A 15907-nucleotide genomic window follows, 5' to 3' on the forward strand; every position below is an offset into this window, starting at 1 on the left:
TTCAGTCTAATTCCAGAAGCCCATCCACTCACCGCGCTTTGGCGTGGTCTTAGTAACCAAACAGTATCTACTAAAAGCCCTAACTATGTGCGGCAAGAAAAAAAGAAGCAGTTACTAAATAAGACTTGTAGTTTAGCTTACTTATACTTATTGAAAGGTAAATTCAAAAATTGAAATCATACACAAAAACACTCCCTTCTCCCTTTACCAAACTGAAAATGAAACCGTTGCAATAAAAACATACATTCACACTTGTCTGGACATCATCTTGCCACAATCCCAGTAATTAACCCCCAGTAATAGCATGGCTACCTATAATGCATTCTAACAAACAATTCCTAAGTGTACTAGTAGGGGGCAGTGGACATTGCACATATTACTCTACATCAGATAGACCTCCCTAAGTTTATACCCTCATGTACATCTCCACTTGTGCACTACTATGGACATCCTCATAAAGCTTTTCGTCAACAAAATTGTTTCCAATGTTTTCTTGAAGATTAGTCATATCTGAGGACATAAACAAGAATAGGCAGTTCTTTTATGAAAAAGAATGTCTATAAGAGTTGCTATGCCATGCTATTACTGGGGAACAATTACTGGGATTGTGGTGAGATGATGTCCGAACAAGTGTGAATGCATGGCTTTATTGCAATGTTGTCATTTTTAATTTGGTGAAAGGCAAAGAGAGTATTTTTGTGTATGATTTTAATATACCTTTCAATAAGTATTTGTAAGCTAAACCACGTGAGTCTTATTAAAGTGGAACTTTAGTCAGAAAATGATGTCCTGCTAGATCACTTCAGGATGGCCCCTTATGTAGGTATAGCTATGTAAAACATGAAAAATAAGTGCCTGTGCTGTTTAAAATCAGTAACACTGTCTCACCCTACTCTGCACATGCTCAGTTGCTGTTCATTTTTAGACACTGATGAATTTGTAGAGGCCAATCTGCTGACAGCAAAACGGAATTAAACCCTCCTGTCCTTTACAGCCAAGGAAGCTGCTTCTGTTTGATCTGCAACTGCCATGGAGCTGCGCATGTGATCAGTTATGACACCAGCCATTTGATGGTTTGACAGTTTGGGTAAGGACACAAGCAAATGTGACAGTTGGCAATCATGGCATTCCAAGAATGTAGGTGTTTTTTGAAGCTGTTGATTCAATGGGTTTAGTTCTGCTTTATGACTTACTGCTGTTCAGGTGCTCTGGGCTTCAGCAAAATGGCAGCCTCCAGCAAGAAGAAATGGGAACAATGTTGGAGGCAATTTACAGCACACAATTATTTTGGTAGCATAATTATTATTGTGGAACTTCTGCTCATTGCTAAAGAACATTATTTTTTTATCAAATTGTTATGGGTAAGGTTCTGCTTTAAGTAAACGTTTCCTTTTTTTCCTAGCCTCACATAGCTAGGGCTTTGCATACAGGTAGTTTTTACAAGCGTGTGAGTTGCATGAGTCCCTTTCCCATTAAAGCCCATTCCACTAGAATGGTGATTACTTCTTGGGCTTTTCTTTATCAGGCTTTTGTGGCTTAGATCTGTAAGGCGGTGACTTGCTTCTGTTCACACATTCTCTTAAAGTGTATGTTACCCTTAAAATGAGTGCAGCAGATATGTGTTTATAAGGTATATTTCTGTCACAAGTAGCAGCCTCTTGTGTTTTGGATTGTGCCTTTTGGATACAAATACCAGGTTATCCCGGCAGTCCCTATTCTGTAATCTTAAATTTCTTCTTCTAGGGTGACAACACTGCTCCTCCATAGATACAGTACAGTGAGAGAACATTGTCACTCTAGGACAGAAAGTGGGTTACTGGCAGGATCACCGGGTGAAAATAAAGGAAAAAAAATCCTGACAAAATATGCAAGTACTACATCTAAGGGCTGGTAGGCTGCAATATATTAGATTTTTAGTTTGGGGTTCAGATACATTTTAATTGTAACAGAGAAAGGGTGTTATCCATTTGTCTTTGCTGTGTGGCAGGGTAAGGTATGTCTCAGTACTGGATAGAAAGAAATCCAAATAATCTGTTCAGTAAAACAGTTACACAGTATGCATTTTGATGTCTGTATTTATTTTAGTGCTTTGTTTGGAGCTCAGCTTTAAGATTTTGCTATATATTCTGTTTGCAGACGTGTGGTCCGTTCATGGGTTACAACAAAGCCACTGCTGTTCTGCCCAGCTATGACTACAGCCATGTGGAATCATCCAATCACAGCACAACAAATGAAAAGTCTTCTTAGTTTTGGCTACACAGACATCCCATGTATTGAGAAGACCTTGGTGTGTGGAGACAGAGGTCAGTGACTGAAAGTTCAACAAACCTTGTTTTGTTCTGTTTACTGCTATTAAGGGTTGCCAGTGTCACTTTGGTATTGCTGCATGAAAGCATCCCTAAGCCTGGGTTCACACATATGCGGTATATCGCATGCGATTTGCACAGAAACCGCCCCACATTCCTATGCAAATCGCATGCGAATTCTGTGCGATGCGATTTGAGCCATACATTTTGTATGGCTCAAATCACATCGCACAGAACATTTTGTATGGCTCAAATCGCACCGCATCCACACCAAAAAGGTGCAGGACCCTTTTTTTGGTCCGCACTAGAATCAGTATCCACTAGATGGGTATCCACACCCATGCGATCCAGTTCTGCACATTGCACCGCATTTTGCGAATCGATTTCGGGGTGTTGTTAGCATACACACCCACAGCGGTTGAAATGAACTGGGTGCGATTTTGATGCAGTGCAGAATTCGCACAGAAACCGCTGCGAATTCTGCCACCCCATCAGTGTGAACCCAGGCTTAATGTCATATATCAGACATTAGATTTGCAAGTATGAATTGATGTTTGTGGGTAATCGCAGGGTTTTGTTAACATTAGGTAAAGTCTAAGGTTAGTTAAAACCTCTTTCTTGTTTTTTTTTCCTTTAAATGAGCACACGGGACTTTATTTACATTTAATGCAGAGTGGTGTTCCTTGTGCTGGTGTCAGCTGTCAGTGGAAAACTGAAGTCCTCTGCCTCCCTTCCATACCTTGCAGCCATAATCTTCTGGTGCAGTGGGAGTTTATACAAGCCGATTTATGAATGTAGGACAGGCTGATGAATAGATCACTTTTCATTCATGGAATCTATACAACAGCTTCTGTGATTGGAGGAGGGGAGGCAGAAAGAGTGAGCATAGTCGGCACTCTGTAAGCTATGTTGCTTGTGCTGCGTTTTTTAAATATTTCATACCATGAAGTAGAGTGAAATGACAGATTGAATGATGGATTAGTGCTGCGCTACTCAGTGCATAAATGAATAATAAATGGACATATAAATTAATATAAAATAAATCAATGTATAAGTAAATATACCCGCACCCAAGTGTGGAAATGAAAAACTGCTAGAAACAACCAGTGGAAAATTGTGACCAAACCAATTAATCAAACAATATATTAGTAAAGAACATCCATATAGCAACAAAGTGATAAGTGACAAAATAAAAAAAAAAAATATATATATATATAAAATAATGTAATGAAAGCAAAATGTGACACAATATACAGTTGCAAGAAAAAGTATGTGAACCCCTTGGTATTACGTGGAGTTTTGCATGAATTGGGCATAAAATGTGCTCTGAACGTCATCTAAGTCACAACAATAGAAGAACACAGTCTGCTGAACATAATACTACACAAATTGTCTCTCAGTCTGGTTCAGTAGGAATCACAATCATGGGAAAGACTGCTGACCTGACAGTTGTTCAGAAAACCATCATTGACACCCTCCATAAGGAGGGAAAGCCTCAAAAGGTAATTGCAAAAGAAGTTGGATGTTCCCAAGTGCCGTGTCAAAGCACATTAATAGAAAGTTATGTAGAAGGGAAAAGTGTGGAAGAAAAAGGTGCACAAGCAGCAGGGATGACCGCAGCCTGGAGAGGATTGTCAGGAAAAGGCCATTCAAAAGTGTTGGGGACTTTCACAAGGAGTGGACTGAGGCTGCAGTCAGTGCATCAAGAGCCACCACACACAGACGGATCCTGGACATGGGCTTCAAATGTCGTATTCCTCTTGTCAAGCCGCTCCTGAACAACAAACAATGTCAGAAGCGTCTTACCTGGGCTAAAGAAAAACAGACCTGGTCTGTTACTTAGTGGTCCAAAGTCCTCTTTTCTGATGAGAGCAACTTTTGCATCTCATTTGGAAACCAAGGACCCAGAGTATGGAGGAAGAATGGAGAGGCACACACTGTACGATGCTTGAAGTCCAGTGTGAAGTTTCCACAGTCTGTGTTGATTTGGGGAGCCATGTCATCTGCTGGTGTTGGTCCACTGTGCTTCATTAAGTCCAGGGTCAACGCAGCTGTCTACCAGGAGATTTTGGAGCACTTCATGCTTCCTTCCGTAGACTAGCTTTATGGCGATGCTGACTTCATTTTCCAGCAGGACATGGTCTGCCATAACACCTCAGCAGTGCCACAGGCTGATAGCTTCCATGCCACGCTGCATTGAGGCGGTAATTGCTGCAAAAGGGGCCCAAACCAAGTACTGAGTACATATGCATGCTTATACTTTTCAGAGGTCTGATATTGTTCTATGTACAATCTTTGTTTTATTGATTGCATGTAATATTCTAATTTTCTGAGATTGTGGATTTGGGGTTTTCATGAGCTGTAAGCCATAATCATCACAATTATGACAAATCACGGCTTGAACTATCTTGCTTTGCATGTAATGAGTCTATCTCATATATTAGTTTCACCTTTTAAGTTGCATTACTGAAATAAATGAACTTTTGCACGATTATTCTAATTTTTCGAGTTTCATCTGTGTGTGTGATATATATATATATATATATATATCCATCCATATCCCATCAGTTGCTAAAGGGCTGTGATGACATGATAACACTAAAAAAAAATCTGAATTAACTCTCTGCACACTACTATACACTCTTTCCAACAAACTTTGTAGAAAAAAAAAAGGGATTTTTAGTTCACATGCATTGCAATACATGTTTAAGCTGGCCAACTGCATCAAAGTAATCCCTCTCTGGCCAGTCCCTAAACTACTCTATTTTACATTACACTACTCTACTCTACATTTCACTACTCGCTGGTGAGGGACCCAAGAAGGGGAGGTTGGGGGCCTCTCTGCAAAAGCATTGCACAGAGCATGTAAGTGCCCCCCACCCCCGCCTGCCCTCAACCTCTTGGGCCATGTCCTGCGTCCAAGGAGGCTGCAGACCAATGTGAAAGCGCAGCGTGATCTCATGCATATACATTGGGGAGTCACAGCCAGATGGCTACCTCCAAGATGGCGGTGCCCAGTCCAGGTGAAGACAGCTGAATCTGTTGAATGGACCCCTTTAAGGCATTTACAGCAAAACAGAGAGCCCTAGGGAAATCTGTCAAACCTTCACCTAGGTCAGCCTCAGTACCTGCTGAGCCTAACTTCCTAGACAGACTTTTTACACCAATCCTAAGGCTCTGGCAGACTCCAGTAGCCGCAACCACCGACTGCAGTGCAGCATTCACCAAGGCAAAAGATGCCTTGATAAAAGTTTCCAAACAATTGTCAGCTGCATCTTTAAAGACTAAAACAAGCCATACTTGAATAGGAATTCAAGATTCCATCCATGCATGGCCAGGCTGATTGCACCCCAGTCAATTGATGGATCAACTTGGGTACAACCAGCCTAACAGAATTTTTTTCATTGGATTATTTTTTGCTTATGGCTATAAATATGAGCAGTGATCATCCTGTTCTGCTGGCTGAGAAGGTTCCCCGCAACCCCTCTGCCAGCAGAATACAGTAGTGCTGTGAGAGGAAATCCCCCCATCAACACTGACTGATTTGTCAGCTGCATCTGTAAAGACTTAAACAAGCCATACATGAATTGGAATTCAAGATTCCATCCATGCATGGACAGGCTGATTGCACCCAGTGAATTGATGGGTCAACTTGGGTACAACCAGCCTGACAGAATTTCTACATTGGATTATTGCCTATGACCAGTGATAGTTTTTACGTTGGATTGTTGCCTATGGCTATTAATATGAGCAGTGAACATCCTGCTCTGCTGGCTGAGAACGTTCCTCGCAACCCCCCCGCCTGCAGAATACAGTAGTGCTGTGTGAGGGATTTCCCCCATCAACAATGATTTGTCAGCTGCATCTTTAAAGACTAAAACAAGTCATACAAAAATTGGATTTCAAGATTCCATCCATGCATGGACAGGCTGATTGCACCCCAGTCAATTGATGGATGAACTTGGGTACAACCAGCCTGACAGAATTTCTACATTGGATTATTGCCTATGAGCAGTGATCATCCTGCTCTGCTGGCTGAGAAGGTTCCATGCAAACCCTCTGCCAGCAGAATACAGTAGTGCTGTGAGAGGAATACCCCCCATCAACACTGATTTGTCAGCTACTTCTTGAAAGATTAAAACAAGCCATACATGAATTGGAATTCAAGATTCCATCCATGCATGGAAAGGCTGATTGCACCCAGTGAATTGATGGGTCAACTTGGGTACAACCAGCCTGACAGAATTTTTAGATTGGATTGTTGCCTATGGCTATACATATGAGCAGTGAACATCCTGCTCTGCTGGCTGAGATGGTTCCCCGCAACCCCCCGCCAGCAGAATACAGTAGTGCTGTGTGAGGAATTCCCCCCATCAACACTGACTGATTTGTCAGCTGCATCTGTAAAGACTAAAACAAGCCATACATGAATTGGATTTCAAGATTCCATCCATGCATGGACAGGCTGATTCTACCCCAGTCAATTGATGGATGAACTTGGGTACAACCAGCCTGACAGAATTTCTACATTGGATTTTTGCCTATGAGCAGTGATCATCCTGCTCTGCTGGCTGAGAAGGTTCCCCGCAAACCCTCTGCCAGCAGAATACAGTAGTGCTGTGAGAGGAATTCCCCCCATCAACACTGATTTGTCAGCTACTTTTTGAAAGACTAAAACAAGCCATACATGAATTGCGATTCAAGATTCCATCCATGCATGGACAGGCTGATTGCACCCAGTCAATTGATGGATGAACTTGGGTACAACCAGCCTGACAGAATTTTTAGATTGGATTGTTGCCTATGGCTATAAATATGAGCAGTGATCATCCTGCTCTGCTGGCTGAGAAGGTTCCCCGCAACCCCCCGCCAGCAAAATACAGTAGTGCTGTGTGAGGAATTCCCCCCATCAACACTGACTGATTTGTCAGCTGCATCTTTAAAGACTAAAACAAGCCATACATGAATTGGAATTCAAGATTCCATCCATGCATGGACAGGCTGATTGCACCCAGTCAATTGATCTGTCAACGTGGGTACAACCAGCCTGGCAGAATTTTTACGTTAGATTGTTGCCTATGGCTATAAATATGAGCAGTGAACATCCTGCTCTGCTGGCTGAGAAGGTTCCCCGCAACCCCTCTGCCAGCACAATACAGTAGTGCTGTGAGAGGAATTCCCCCCATCAACACTGACTGATTTGTCAGCTGCATCTGTAAAGACTTAAATAAGCCATACATGAATTGGAATTCAAGATTCCATCCATGCATGGACAGGCTGATTGCACCCAGTGAATTGATTGGTCAACTTGGGTACAATCAGCCTGACAGAATTTTTACGTTGGATTGTTGCCTATGGCTATAAATATGAGCAGTGAACATCCTGCTCTGCTGGCTGAGAAGGTTCCCCGCAACCCCCCCGCCAGCAGAATACAGTAGTGCTGTGTGAGGAATTCCCCCCATCAACACTGACTGATTTGTCAGCTGCATCTTTAAAGACTAAAACAAGTCATACAAGAATTGGATTTCAAGATTCCATCCATGCATGGACAGGCTGATTGCACCCCAGTCAATTGATGGATGAACTTGAATACAACCAGCCTGACAGAATTTCTACATTGGATTATTGCCTATGGCTATAAATATGAGCAGTGATCATCCTGCTCTGCTGGTTGAGAAGGTTCCCCGCAAACCCTCTGCCAGCAGAATACAGTAGTGCTGTGAGAGGAATTCCCCCAATCAACACTGATTTGTCAGCTACTTTTTGAAAGACTAAAACAAGCCATACATGAATTGCGATTCAAGATTCCATCCATGCATGGACAGGCTGATTGCACCCAGTCAATTGATCTGTCAACGTGGGTACAACCAGCCTGGCAGAATTTTTACGTTAGATTGTTGCCTATGGCTATAAATATGAGCAGTGAACATCCTGCTCTGCTGGCTGAGAAGGTTCCCCGCAACCCCCCCGCCAGCAGAATACAGTAGTGCTGTGTGAGGAATTCCCCCCATCAACACTGACTGATTTGTCAGCTGCATCTGTAAAGACTAAAACAAGCCATACATGAATTGGAATTCAAGATTGCATCCATGCATGGACAAGCTGATTGCACCCAGTGAATTGATTGGTCAACTTGGGTACAATCAGCCTGACAGAATTTTTACGTTGGATTGTTGCCTATGGCTATAAATATGAGCAGTGAACATCCTGCTCTGCTGGCTGAGAAGGTTCCCCGCAACCCCTCTGCCAGCACAATACAGTAGTGCTGTGTGAGGAATTCCCCCCCATCAACACTGACTGATTTGTCAGCTGCATCTTTAAAGACTAAAACAAGTCATACAAGAATTGGATTTCAAGATTCCATCCATGCATGGACAGGCTGATTGCACCCAGTCAATTGATGGATGAACTTGGGTACAACCAGCCTGACAGAATTTCTACATTGGATTATTGCCTATGGCTATAAATATGAGCAGTGATCATCCTGCTCTGCTGGTTGAGAAGGTTCCCCGCAAACCCTCTGCCAGCAGAATACAGTAGTGCTGTGAGAGGAATTCCCTCCATCAACACTGACTGATTTTTCAGCTGCATCTTTAAACACTAAAACAAGCCATACATGAACAGGAATTCAAGATTCCATCCATGCATGGACAGGCTGATTGCACCCCAGTCATTTAATGGGTCAACTTCTGTACAACCAGCCTGACAGAATTTTTACGTTGGATTATTGCCTATGGTTTTAAATATGAGCAGTGATCATCCTACTCTGCTGGTTGAGAAGGTTCCCCGCAACCCCTCTGTCAGCAGAATACAGTAGTGCTGTGTGAGGAATTCCCCCCATCAACACTGACTGATTTGTCAGCTGCATCTTTAAAGACTAAAACAAGTCATACAAGAATTGGATTTCAAGATTCCATCCATGCATGGACAGGATGATTGCACCCCAGTCAATTGATGTATCAACTTGGGTACAACCAGCCTGACAGAATTTCTATATTGAATTATTGCCTATGAGCAGTGATCATCCTGCTCTGCTGGCTGAGAAGGTTCCCTGCAAACCCTCTGCCAGCAGAATACAGTAGTGCTGTGAGAGGAATTCCCCCCATCAACACTGATTTGTCAGCTACTTCTTGAAAGATTAAAACAAGCCATACATGAATTGTAATTCAAGATTCCATCCATGCATGGACAGGCTGATTGCACCCAGTGAATTGATGGGTCAACTTGGGTACAACCAGCCTGACAGAATTTCTACATTGGATTATTGCCTATGACCAGTGATAGTTTTTACGTTGGATTGTTGCCTATGGCTATTAATATGAGCAGTGAATATCCTGCTCTGCTGGCTGAGAACGTTCCTCGCAACCCCCCCGCCAGCAGAATACAGTAGTGCTGTGTGAGGAATTTCCCCCATCAACACTGATTTGTCAGCTGCATCTTTAAAGACTAAAACAAGTCATACAAGAATTGGATTTCAAGATTCCATCCATGCATGGACAGGCTGATTGCACCCCAGTCAATTGATGGATGAACTTGGGTACAACCAGCCTGACAGAATTTCTACATTGGATTATTGCCTATGAGCAGTGATCATCCTGCTCTGCTGGCTGAGAAGGTTCCCCGCAAACCCTCTGCCAGCAGAATACAGTAGTGCTGTGAGAGGAATTCCCCCAATCAACACTGATTTGTCAGCTACTTCTTGAAAGATTAAAACAAGCCATACATGAATTGGAATTCAAGATTCCATCCATGCATGGACAGGCTGATTGCACCCAGTGAATTGATAGGTCAACTTGGGTACAACCAGCCTGACAGAATTTTTACGTTGGATTGTTGCCTATGGCTATAAATATGAGCAGTGAACATCCTGCCCTGCTGGCTGAGAAGGTTCCCCGCAACCCCCCCGCCAGCAGAATACAGTAGTGCTGTGTGAGGAATTCCCCCCATCAACACTGACTGATTTGTCAGCTGCATCTTTAAAGACTAAAACAAGTCATACAAAAATTGGATTTCAAGATTCCATCCATGCATGGACAGGCTGATTGCACCCCAGTCAATTGATGGATGAACTTGGGTACAACCAGCCTGACAGAATTTCTACATTGGATTATTGCCTATGAGCAGTGATCATCCTGCTCTGCTGGCTGAGAAGGTTCCCTGCAAACCCTCTGCCAGCAGAATACAGTAGTGCTGTGAGAGGAATTCCTCCCATCAACACTGATTTTTCAGCTACTTTTTGAAAGACTAAAACAAGCCATACATGAATTGCGATTCAAGATTCCATCCATGCATGGTCAGGCTGATTGCACCCAGTCAATTGATCTGTCAACTTGGGTACAACCAGCCTGACAGAATTTTTACGTTGGATTGTTGCCTATGGCTATAAATATGAGCAGTGAACATCCTGCTCTGCTGGCTGAGAAGGTTCCCCGCAACCCCCCCGCCAGCAGAATACAGTAGTGCTGTGTGAGGAATTCCCCTCATCAACACTGACTGATTTGTCAGCTGCATCTGTAAAGACTAAAACAAGCCATACATGAATTGGAATTCAAGATTCCATCCATGCATGGACAGGCTGATTGCACCCAGTGAATTGATGGATGAACTTGGGTACAACCAACCTGACAGAATTTCTACATTGGATTATTGCCTATGAGCAGTGATCATCCTGCTCTGCTGGCTGAGAAGGTTCCCCGCAAACCCTCTGCCAGCAGAATACAGTAGTGCTGTGAGAGGAATTCCCCCCATCAACACTGATTTGTCAGCTACTTCTTGAAAGATTAAAACAAGCCATACATGAATTGGAATTCAAGATTCCATCCATGCATGGAAAGGCTGATTGCACCCAGTCAATTGATGGATGAACTTGGGTACAACCAGCCTGACAGAATTTTTAGATTGGATTGTTGCCTATGGCTATAAATATGAGCAGTGAACATCCTGCTCTGCTGGCTGAGAAGGTTCCCCGCAACCCCCCGCCAGCAAAATACAGTAGTGCTGTGTGAGGAATTCCCCCCATCAACACTGACTGATTTGTCAGCTGCATCTTTAAAGACTAAAACAAGCCTTACATGAACAGGAATTCAAGATTCCATCCATGCATGGACAGGCTGATTGCACCCAGACAATTAATGAGTCAACTTCGGTACAACCAGCCTGACAGAATTTTTACGTTGGATTATTGCCTATGGCTATAAATATGAGCAGAGATCATCCTTCTCTGCTGGCTGAGAAGGTTCCCAGCAACCCCCCCCCCCCGCCAGCACAATACAGTAGTGCTGTGGGAGGAGTTCCCCCCATCAACACTGACTGATTTGTCAGCTGCATCTTTAAAGACTAAAACAAGCCATACATGAATTGGAATTCAAGATTCCATCCATGCATGGACAGGCTGATTGCACCCAATCAATTGATGGGTCAACTTGGGTACAACCAGCCTGATAGAATTTTTACGTTGGATTATTGCCTATGGTTTTAAATATGAGCAGTGATCATCCTACTCTGCTGGTTGAGAAGGTTCCCCGCAACCCCTCTGTCAGCAGAATACAGTAGTGCTGTGTGAGGAATTCCCCCCATCAACACTGACTGATTTGTCAGCTGCATCTTTAAAGGCTAAAACAAGTCATACAAGAATTGGATTTCAAGATTCCATCCATGCATGGACAGGATGATTGCACCCCAGTCAATTGATGTATCAACTTGGGTACAACCAGCCTGACAGAATTTCTACATTGAATTATTGCCTATGAGCAGTGATCATCCTGCTCTGCTGGCTGAGAAGGTTCCCCGCAAACCCTCTGCCAGCAGAATACAGTAGTGCTGTGAGAGGAATTCCCCCCATCAACACTGATTTGTCAGCTACTTCTTGAAAGACTAAAACAAGCCATACATGAATTGGAATTCAAGATTCCATCAATGCATGGACAGGCTGATTGCACCCAGTCAATTAATGGGTCAACGTCTGTACAACCAGCCTGACAGAATTTTTACGTTGGATTATTGCCTATGGTTTTAAATATGAGCAGTGATCATCCTACTCTGCTGGTTGAGAAGGTTCCCCGCAACCCCTCTGTCAGCAGAATACAGTAGTGCTGTGAGAGGAATTCCCCCAATCAACAATGATTTTTCAGCTACTTCTTGAAAGACTAAAACAAGCCATACATGAATTGCGATTCAAGATTCCATCCATGCATGGACAGGCTGATTGCACCCAGTCAATTGATCTGTCAACTTGGGTACAACCAGCCTGACAGAATTTTTACGTTGGATTGTTGCCTATGGCTATAAATATGAGCAGTGAACATCCTGCTCTGCTGGCTGAGAAGGTTCCCCGCAACCCCCCCGCCAGCAGAATACAGTAGTGCTGTGTGAGGAATTCCCCCCATCAACACTGACTGATTTGTCAGCTGCATCTGTAAAGACTAAAACAAGCCATACATGAACAGGAATTCAAGATTCCATCCATGCATGGACAGGCTGATTGCACCCAGTCAATTGATGGGTCAACTTCTGTACAACCAGCCTGACAGAATTTTTACGTTGGATTATTGCCTATGGCTATAATTATGAACAATGATCATCCTTCTCTGCTGGCTGAGAAGGTTCCCAGCAACCCCCCCCGCCAGCAGAATACAGTAGTGTTGTGGGAGGAATTCCCCCCATCAACACTGACTGATTTGTCAGCTGCATCTTTAAAGACTAAAACAAGCCATACATGAATTGGAATTCAAGATTCCATCCATGCATGGACAGGCTGATTCTACCCCAGTCAATTGATGGATGAACTTGGGTACAACCAGTCTGACAGAATTTCTACATTGGATTATTGCCTATGAGCAGTGGTCATCCTGCTCTGCTGGCTGAGAAGGTTCCCCGCAAACCCTCTGCCAGCAGAATACAGTAGTGCTGTGAGAGGAATTCCCCCCATCAACACTGATTTGTCAGCTACTTTTTGAAAGACTAAAACAAGCCATACAAGAATTGCGATTCAAGATTCCATCCATGCATGGACAGGCTGATTGCACCCAGTCAATTGATGGATGAACTTGGGTACAACCAGCCTGACAGAATTTTTAGAATGGATTGTTGCCTATGGCTATAAATATGAGCAGTGAACATCCTGCTCTGCTGGCTGAGAAGGTTCCCCGCAACCCCCCGCCAGCAGAATACAGTAGTGCTGTGTGAGGAATTCCCCCCATCAACACTGACTGATTTGTCAGCTGCATCTTTAAAGACTAAAACAAGCCATACATGAACAGGAATTCAAGATTCCATCCATGCATGGACAGGCTGATTGCACCCAGTCAATTAATGGGTCAACTTCTGTACAACCAGCCTGACAGAATTTTACGTTGGATTATTGCCTATGGCTATAAATATGAGCAGAGATCATCCTTCTCTGCTGGCTGAGAAGGTTCCCATCAACCCTCCCCCCCCCCCCCCCCCCCGCCAGCACAATACAGTAGTACTGTGGGAGGAATTCCCCCCATCAACACTGACTGATTTGTCAGCTGCATCTTTAAAAACTAAAACAAGCCATACATGAATTGGAATTCAAGATTCCATCCATGCATGGACAGGCTGATTGCACCCCAGTCAATTGATGGATGAACTTGGGTACAACCAGCCTGACAGAATTTCTACATTGGATTATTGCCTATGAGCAGTGATCATCCTGTTCTGCTGGTTGAGAAGGTTCCCCGCAAACCCTCTGCCAGCAGAATACAGTAGTTCTGTGAGAGGAATTCCCCCCATCAACACTGACTGATTTGTCAGCTGCATCTTTAAAGACTAAAACAAGTCATACAAGAATTGGATTTCAAGATTCCATCCATGCATGGACAGGCTGATTGCACCCCAGTCAATTGATGGATGAACTTGGGTACAACCAGCCTGACAGAATTTCTACCTTGGATTATTGCCTATGAGCAGTGATCATCCTGCTCTGCTGGTTGAGAAGGTTCCCCGCAAACCCTCTGCCAGCAGAATACAGTAGTGCTGTGAGAGGAATTCCCCCAATCAACACTGATTTTTCAGCTACTTCTTGAAAGATTAAAACAAGCCATACATGAATTGTGATTCAAGATTCCATCCATGCATGGACAGGCTGATTGCACCCAGTCAATTGATCTGTCAACTTGGGTACAACCAGCCTGACAGAATTTTTACGTTGGATTGTTGCCTATGGCTATAAATTTGAGCAGTGAACATCCTGCTCTGCTGGCTGAGAAGGTTCCCCGCCAACCCCCACCAGCAGAATACAGTAGTGCTGTGTGAGGAATTCCCCCCATCAACACTGACTGATTTGTCAGCTGCATCTGTAAATACTTAAATAAGCCATACATGAATTGGAATTCAAGATTCCATCCATGCATGGACAGGCTGATTGCACCCCAGTCAATTGATGGACGAACTTGGGTACAACCAGCCTGACAAAATTTCTACATTGGATTATTGCCTATGAGCAGTGATCATCCTGCTCTGCTGGCTGAGAAGGTTCCCCGCAAACCCTCTGCCAGCAGAATACAGTAGTGCTGTGAGAGGAATTCCCCCCATCAACACTGATTTGTCAGCTACTTTTTGAAAGACTAAAACAAGCCATACATGAATTGCGATTCAAGATTCCATCCATGCATGGACAGGCTGATTGCACCCAGTCAATTGATGGATGAACTTGGGTACAACCAGCCTGACAGAATTTTTACGTTCGATTATTGCCTATGGCTATAAATATGAGCAGTGATCATCCTGCTCTGCTGGCTGAGAAGGTTCCCCGCAACCCCCCCGCCAGCAGAATACAGTAGTGCTGTGTGAGGAATTCCCCCCATCAACACTGACTGATTTGTCAGCTGCATCTTTAAAGACTAAAACAAGCCATACATGAACAGGAATTCAAGATTCCATCCATGCATGGACAGGCTGATTGCACCCAGTCAGTTAATGGGTCAACTTCTGTACAACCAGCCTGACAGAATTTTTACGTTGGATCATTGCCTATGGCTATAAATATGAACAATGATCATCCTTCTCTGCTGGCTGAGAAGGTTCCCAGCAACCCCCCCCCGCCAGCACAATACAGTAGTGCTGTGGGAGGAATTCCCCCCATCAGCACTGACTGATTTGTCAGCTACTTCTTGAAAGATTAAAACAAGCCATACATGAATTGGAATTCAAGATTCCATCCATGCATGGACAGGCTGATTGCACCCAGTCAATTGATGGGTCAACTTGGGTACAACCAGCCTGACAGAATTTTTATGTTGGATTATTGCCTATGGCTATAAATATGAGCAGTGAACATCCTACTCTGCTGGTTGAGAAGGTTCCCCGCAACCCCTCTGTCATCACAATACAGTAGTGCTGTGGGAGGAATTCCCCCCATCAACACTGACTGATTTGTCAGCTGCATCTTTAAAGACTAAAACAAGTCATACAAGAATTGGATTTCAAGATTCCATCCATGCATGGACAGGCTGATTGCACCCCAGTCAATTGATGTATCAACTTGGGTACAACCAGCCTGACAGAATTTCTACATTGGATTATTGCCTATGAGCAGTGATCATCCTGCTCTGCTGGCTGAGAAGGTTCCCCGCAAACCC

At 43.7% G+C, this 15907-nt stretch overlaps 1 protein-coding gene across 11 annotated transcripts in view; it reads left to right on the forward strand.

Moving 5' to 3' along the window:
• PPCDC (phosphopantothenoylcysteine decarboxylase) overlaps window positions 1-15907 on the forward strand; it is a 418450-nt gene that overhangs the window by 248271 nt on the left and 154272 nt on the right. For 10 of the 11 annotated variants that reach the window (XM_089652388.1, XM_089652389.1, XM_089652390.1 and 7 more), the window contains one exon: window positions 2137-2303. The gene's annotated coding sequence lies outside the window, so the exon portion shown is untranslated. Of the gene's footprint in view, window positions 1-1067; window positions 1088-2136; window positions 2304-15907 lie in introns of those variants that run through there. The other variant, XM_089652399.1, reaches the window with a different exon arrangement.

This window comes from Staurois parvus, unplaced genomic scaffold (assembly GCF_062004578.1).
Source record: "Staurois parvus isolate SC_StPar_1 unplaced genomic scaffold, SC_StPar_1.0 ptg000682l, whole genome shotgun sequence".
NCBI lineage: Eukaryota > Metazoa > Chordata > Amphibia > Anura > Ranidae > Staurois > Staurois parvus.